Here is an 8,022-nt window from a genome sequence, read left to right as displayed (position 1 = left end):
GCTCACCGCACCATGAAGAAAATCTCATGCCCTAAGCTGTTCAAGCTGTGATGTTGATAGTTTGATGAACCAGAAGGGATTAAGAGAGAGAAAAAAATAAGTTCTTCTCATTGTTGAAGAGAATGAAAAATTCCTTTAGAAAATCTTTGTTGAGTTATTACACCTTATATACTATATACTCTTTATGTACTCTCACTAAAAATAATTACAATGGTAAGGCTATTATTGATTAAAAAATAATCTAGGTAATAATATTTATAAGATCATTCTTTAATTTTTTTCAAAGGAAGGATGCATTGAAAGAGTAAAGATTATATTGTGTGTGTTCTGAGTCCTAACTCTGAAGTATGTTACTCTATTGAAAAATTGTGATGCCTTTTTTGTGTTCATGTTTTATTTTTTCATTTATTTTTTTTAAATTAATTCTTTCTGAGTAACATGTATGTTTATCTGTAAGCAAACACTGTCGTTGACGTGGCAAAAATTGGCAGATTAAGAAATTAATATGAGAGATACGTTGCAAGTACAGTTCTTAACCAGCAAAAATTCGCTTATCAATTTAGAAGAGTTGTCACAAAATTAGAATTAAAATACTGGGAGTATGAATCCCAGGTCGTCTCCTAACGAGTTGCAGAAGGGTGTGCTATTCTATTAATCAGAGGTTTTCCAAAATGGTTTTGAGTTTGATAAATAAGAAATTAAATCAGAGAATTTATGTAATTTAAGTAAAAATCTTGACCGGGAGTAGATTAATCGGAAGTTCTATCCTTGTCGGAGTTCTCCCAAGATCAATCGATAATTGAAGGTTTTTCTACATAGTTATCCTTTACTAGGTAGAGAAAAGTCAAGTAAGTTGGAAGTCTACTTCTATTCACAAGTTCTAATCCTCTCCCTTGGGAAGGATTAGTGTCAGTGACTAAAGAGTCATCCAACAATAAACCCAATTACAATTTTTCTCTTGAGCATTCCAACTCAAGGTTCTCCTTTCAATCAACTCCCAATCAAGTTAGAGAACTACTCGCTCATCATGAATGTAAACTTCACAAAATAAAAAAGGGAAACAAAGGAAGACATGATAAGCAATAATAAAAAGACCAATTAAAAATAAAAATAGTTCTTGTATTAATAAGTTCTAAAAATAATCTAATGGTAACTATGAACAAATTAAGGATATGAAAGAGTAAGTAAAAAGTAGAAAAAACAAACTAGAGTGATGAAGTCTTGCGGAGGTAACAACTCTTTTCAATATCCCAATCCAAAAAGCAATAAAAACAAAATCTTAAGAACTATGAATGTGTAGAGAGAAAACCTAGAGGAGGAGTAAAATCAGATCTAAAACTAAAAATAATGCGGAATGAATGTTCTCCCTGGTCTCTGCATGTTCCCTGGCTCTAATATGCATTTCTAGGCCAAAAACTGGGTTGAAACGTGGCCCAGAATCCACACTAGCGATTTCTGTAAATTCTGCAGATCGCACACGTCACGCGACCGCGTCATCCACGCGTTCGCGTCATCCAGCATTTTCCTTGCCATGCGTGAGCGTCGTCCACGCATTCGCGTCACTCGTGCAACTTCCAAGCCACGCGTTTGCGTCAGGCACGAGAGCGCGTCACTGCGATTTCCTCCATTTCGCGAGGTCGCGTGAGCCATGCGCCCGCGTCACTTCTCGCTGTTCATCTTCTCAATTTCTTGTGTTCCTTCTATTTTTACAAGCTTCCTCTCCATTCTCTAAGCCATTCCTGCCCTATAAAACCTGAAGCACTTAACACACAGATCACGGCATCGAATGGTATAAAGAAGAATAAAAATATACAATTAAAAGATCTTTAAGAAGCAAGTTTTCAATAATAGAACAATTTTGGAAAGGACTTGTAATATCATGCTAATCATATGAATAAGTGGGTGAAAGACTTGATAAAACCATTCAATTAAACACAATATAAATCATAAAATAATGGTTTATCAACCTCCCCATACTTAAACATTAGCATGTCCTCATGCTTAGTTGAAAGAGATAAATATGAATGAATAGGGACATGTAAGACTCATGCAATGCAATGTAACCTATATATATGAATGCAACTATATGATTTTGTCTATCTGATTAAAAAATAAATAAGTTCTCTAAGACAAAACATAGAACAAATTCCACTAATTTAAATCATACAGTAAAAGCAAGTAAATTTGTAAGAAGATAGCTCGTAAAAGCAGGAAACATAGAATCAAGCATTGAACCCTCACTGATGGTGTGTGTGCACTCTAATCTCTCTAGTGTATAGGGTAATCACTCTATCCTTCTCTAATTATGCTTTCTAATTTTTGTTCTTCACCTAACCAATCAACAACATTTAATGTACCAATGCAAATATCATGAGGTCTTTTCAAGGTTGTAATGGGGCTAAGGTAAGGGTATATATGGTTAAGTGAGCTTATAAATTGAATCTTTAATTAACCTAAACTTTCACCTAATCATATATGTATATTCTATATAATTTCAAATTTCATACCTAGCTACCCAGAATTTTCTTTTCACATTCCATACTCATGCATCAACCTTTATTTTAATCTCATCACATGTGCATTGATTGTTGAACTTTAACTTATCATTGGGGTAATTTTGTCCCCTTATTTACTAAAATTTATTTATTTATTATTTTATTTATTTATTTATTTTGAACATGAAAATAAACATAGCTTATCAATGCACATAGATTTTTAATTTTTCTTATAGTTTCACATGAGTAGGTACCCAAATTCCCATTATTTTATCATGACACATTCTTTTATTAACCCTTGTTCCCACAATCTTCCCATACTCAATTAACACACAATTTCTATCTTAAGCTAACCAAAGATTCAATTGGAATATTTAATTATTTTTCTGCTTAAGGCTAGTAATGTGGTAAAATGTAGAACAAATGGGATTAAAACGGCTCAAAGTGGCTAACAAAGGTAATTTAAAGGGTAGGCTTATTTGGGATAAGTGAGCTAAACAAGCAATGGCCTCAATCATATGCATGCATATAACACATTAACATTGGACATATAGGATAAAACAAAATTCAAATTACAATCATAGAGAAGTAAACATACAAGAATAAAATATTTATGGTTAAATAATGTAACCATGTATTTAGGCTCAAAATCTCACAGGTTGTGTATTCTTTAGCTCAAAAATCATGTTCCAATTACAACTTCAAACAAATTTAACATAAAGGTTTTGATTTAAATTAGTGAATTTTTTTGTTCAAAAATAGGGTCTTAAAAGAAACTTATTATCTTTTCATTCAAGTAGAGCATGCATGCAATTAACTTATTACTATGCAATCTATCCTATTCTAAAAAAAACTAACTAAATATTCTATTTTATTGGTGTTAAGGAAGAGAAATTACCTCCGGAAGTCAGGTACTGACCGATCTCTCCACACTTAAGGCTTTGCACCATCCTCGGTGCCATCTGTCAGGAACAAAGGTGGGCTGGTAGCCGTATCTCCACAGTCGGGACCGTCATGGCTCCCTGTGCTGGTAAAGGAAGTGGAGTCCGGAGTGTCTGGGTCTTTGTTAGGTCTGTGGTTGCCTGTGAGTAGCTCCTTAAGGTATTTGAATCGGCGCTGGTTGCGGCGCTCTCGTAGCTTCGCTTTCTGGTCTTGCCGGTCCAACCTCTCTAATATTTGATGGAGCAGCTGACTTGTTGAAGGCGCTTGTGGTGTTGAAGGAGGAATGTCTGCAGCTTGTTCTACGGACTGGCTGGTAGTGGCTATTGGTGGCCTGAGATATTTCCCGTTAAGGACATACTGATCATCCCGTGGAAGCATGCCTTTGGTGTCCCTAGCTTTGTAGGAGACTCCGGCTGCTGAGACAAGATCTGAGACCAAGGCGGGAAAAGATAAGTTGCCCGCAATTTGTACGTGTCTCATGGCATTCCAGATGTGTCTTGGTAGGTTTAGAGGCTGGTCTGTAAGATGCACCATAGTAAAACGGCCATGTCTGCAGTGAAGGAGGACTCATGAGTGCTCGGAAGGACGTAATGGGACATAATCTGTGCCCATACGCGAGCCTCCAAGGTAAGTGCGGAAGCCGATATTCCCTTAGGTTGGGAACAATGGTATCCATAAATCCATCTGCTGCCAGATTGTGCGATAATGCTGAGAACAGCGTCCCAGTCGAATTGGTATTTCTGGTGCTTGAGTGAGGCTTCTTGGAATGCGTCCAGTCCTTCTAGAGCAGGGGGAAGATCTAGAGCTCGTTGAATGGCCTCTTCTGTAATGGGGACTTGCTTCTGAAGGACAAGACAGACTGCAGGGTTAGCAAGTGGAAATTAGAGTAGAACTCGACTACCCATGAAAGATTAATCTGCCGTGGCTGTCTCTGTAGGAATTTCCATTGTCGTCGCTCAATTCGCGGCTCAACAAATTCAGCAATACGGGTCGGGAGGATAAGAAGGTATTCGTTGTTGTAACTCCTTTCTGTCAGGATGGGGAACATCTGCTCACAGTAGCAGTAGGGAAATCATACAGTGTCCTTTGCTGGGAAAGCTTTCTCTTTTTCATCGACCATTATAATCCTCTTAATTCTTTTTGTTGAGGGCTTAACTGCAGTTGAAGATGGCTCTGCCACTAATGCTCTTTTTGTTCCTCTCCTTGCTGTTGATTTGGGAGTAGCTTTCTCCTTGCCTTTCTTGGTGGCCATCCTAAAAAAAGAGAAAAGAGAAAGTACGTTAAAACGTCAAGGGTTAGAGCAAGGAAGAGAACGGGAAAGGTGGTAATCAATGCACAGTAAAGAAGAATGATGTTAACACATGGTCACGACTACATGTGAAAAGTCATCAATGGAAATATAGCAAGTGCATGAGATGACAGTTAAATGCAAGGTGTTTATTGGCATGCCGGCAAAGGCATGAGTAGCATAGATCAAGCATTCAATGTCCAAGTAAGATTACCAAGTCTGTCAAACTAACAATCTATTTGTAATAACAATTATATTTAATTAATAAAATATAAAAAGAGTTTTTGTGAAAAGCAAGCATTTAGAGTGGCGGATTAAAAGAAATCTAAAAATAGTGCACAATGTCATACGGGCATTTTCATAAACACATAGCATGCATGGTAAATATGTTATTGAAATTATTAAATTGAACATGCAAGCAACCCTATAAAAAGTAATATATAATTGTCAAACAAATCCTTAACAATCCACAAGCAAAATATAAGAAATAATGACCCAAATAAATTTCCAACACCAATAAAAAGAAAAAGAAAGAAAAAGAAAACATGGATAGTGAAAGTAGAAAGAAAAAGAAGAAAAAAACCTAAAAATAAGAAGAAGAATAGAAAAGTAAGGAGGGAAGAAGAAAAGAAAAACCTTGGTAATGGTGGTGAGAAAGAGGAAGTAGAAAGTGAGAAAGAAGGAAGAAAGAAGAAGGAGGGGGGAAAGAAATAAGAAGCGAAAAGAAAGAGTAGGATTTGGGGAAGAAAAAGATAAGATATTTTGGCAGCTTTGGATAAGTTGTGCGGTGCAGGCGACGCGAACTCGTGGGTCACGCGGTCGCACAAATAGCGCTTAGATGAATTGCCGCGGACGCGTCGGTCACGCGGACGCGTGAAATTATTTATGCTAGTGGCGCGAGGGCAGCCTCGCGTTCGCACAACTCTCTGTGTGAAAACTCATTTTGCCAAATTTTAGAGGGACGCGGTCGCGTGGTTGACGCGACCGCGTGAATGGCCATACTTTGAAAAACGACGCGGACGCGTGGGGCATGCGTTTGTGTGGTAGGACTTGTGCGTCTAGCACCATTCAAGCCCCGTTCCAGCCTAACATTCTGCCATACACCCTTTCTTACGTCGATTTTCAGGGCACGCTGATGAGCGGATAATTTATACGCTTTTTGGTATTGTTTTTAGGTAGTTTTTAGTACGATATAGTTACTTTTAGGGATGTTTTCATTAGTTTTTATGTAAAATTCACATTTCTGGACTATACTATGAGTTTGTGTTTTTTTTTGTGATTTCAGGTCTTTTCTGGCTGAAATTGAGGGACCTGAGCAAAACTCTGATAAGAAGGCTGATAAAGAATTGCTGATGCTGTTGGATTCTGACCTTCCTGCACTCGAAATGGATTTTCTGGAGCTACAGAACCTCAAATGGTGCACTCTCAACGGCGTTGGAAAGTAGACATCTAGAGCTTTCTAGAAATATATAATAGTCCATACTTTATTTGGGATTAGATGACGTAAACCGGTGCTCAACGTCAGTTCCATGCTGCATTCTGGAGTCAAACGCCAGAAACACGTCACGAACCAGAGTTGAATGCCAAAAACACATTACAACTTGGCGTTCAACTCCAAAAGAAGCCTCTACACGTGTAAAGCTCAAGCTCAGCCCAAGCACACACCAAGTGGTCCCCGAAAGTGGATTTCTGCATCAATTACTTACTTCTGTAAACCCTAGTAGCTAGTCTAGTATAAATAGGACATTTTACTATTGTATTAGACATCTTTGGTCTCGGTTTTATTCCATTATTCATCTTAGGAGACTATTGATCACGTTCATGGGGCTGGCCATTCGGCCATGCCTGGACCACTATCACTTATGTATTTTCAACGGTGGAGTTTCTACACACCATATATTAAGGGTGTGGAGCTCTGCTGTACCTCAAGTTTTAATGCAATTACTACTATTTTCTATTCAATTCAGTTTATTTATGTTCTAAGATATTCGTTGCACTTCACCATGATGAATGTGATGATCCGTGACACTCATCAGCATTCTCACCTATGAACGCGTGACTGACAACCACCTCCATTCTACTGTAGACCGAGCGCATATCTCTTGGATTCCTTAATCAAAGTCTTCGTGGTATAAGCTAGAATTGATGGCGGCATTCATGAGAATCCGGAAAGTCTAAACCTTGTCTGTGGTATTCCGAGTAGGATTCAGGGATTGAATGACTGTGACGAGCTTCAAACTCGCGATTGTTGGGCGTGATGACAAACGCAAAAGAATCAAGGGATTCTATTCCGACATGATCGAGAACCGACAGATGATTAGCCGTGCCGATCCCTTGTCAAACAACTTTGGGAACGAGATTGCCGAGATTGTGAGCGTTCTTCAAGCTCGCTTTCTATTTCTTGCATCTTGTGTTGCATTTCTTGTATTTCCTACATCTTGTGATGTATTTCCTTCATCTTGTGATGCATTTCCTGCATTGTATGGACGTAATCTACTGGTCCTAGGCCAACGAAATGCCAAATTCCAGCATTGTGATCCTAATGATGTTCAAAACCCAGCGGAACCTGATGTTCGTCCGGGGAATTTGGGTCAGTTTCATGTCCATCTTCACGAAGCATTTCTTTTCGAGGAGTGTTTGGTAGTATGGCTGATTGTATTTTGTGATTAATCATGGTAGAAACGTTTAAGGGTCCCTACAGATGATGCCAATATTCGTACCTGTTGGCTAGATATAAACACATGAGATTCAGAGATCTTGAAGTCGGACGTATCAACACCAAGTCGGGAGCGACCTGCAAAAGCACTCCGATACTAAAGTCAGTAATGCTCTTAAGGTGATTGTAATGAGAAAAATGTACCTACCTCCTTGGCTCCATTTCCCTTATCTTATACCTTCTTAGGTATCCGTTATGAATTTATGGCTTTTGATTGTACGTTTTGATATCACGATTTGCTAACTTCCCCAATTAATGGCTTTGATTCGACGAACATTATTTTTAGTAACGTTCTAATCTTGTTCACCCTTCCTATACTCATGGTGTGCTATTCTCGTCCAGAACAGCTTCTTTTTTAATAAATTCTTGCATATCTATAATGTTAAATAATCATATGTAATCATATGTGGAGTGACATTATAAATTTAGAAGTATCAATATCATTTTCAAATACAAAAATGTTATATAACTAAATTTTTCTTTTAATCAAGTCCAACCAAGTTAATTTATGTATGTGAGTTTCTTTACATTTTTCCTCATCTCATCCTCCTCCTCCTCCGTTATCATCAATCATCACTTTA

Source organism: Arachis duranensis, chromosome 8 (genome assembly GCF_000817695.3).
Source record: "Arachis duranensis cultivar V14167 chromosome 8, aradu.V14167.gnm2.J7QH, whole genome shotgun sequence".
NCBI classification, from domain to species: Eukaryota; Viridiplantae; Streptophyta; class Magnoliopsida; order Fabales; family Fabaceae; genus Arachis; species Arachis duranensis.
Note: the sequence above shows the minus strand (reverse complement) of the source record.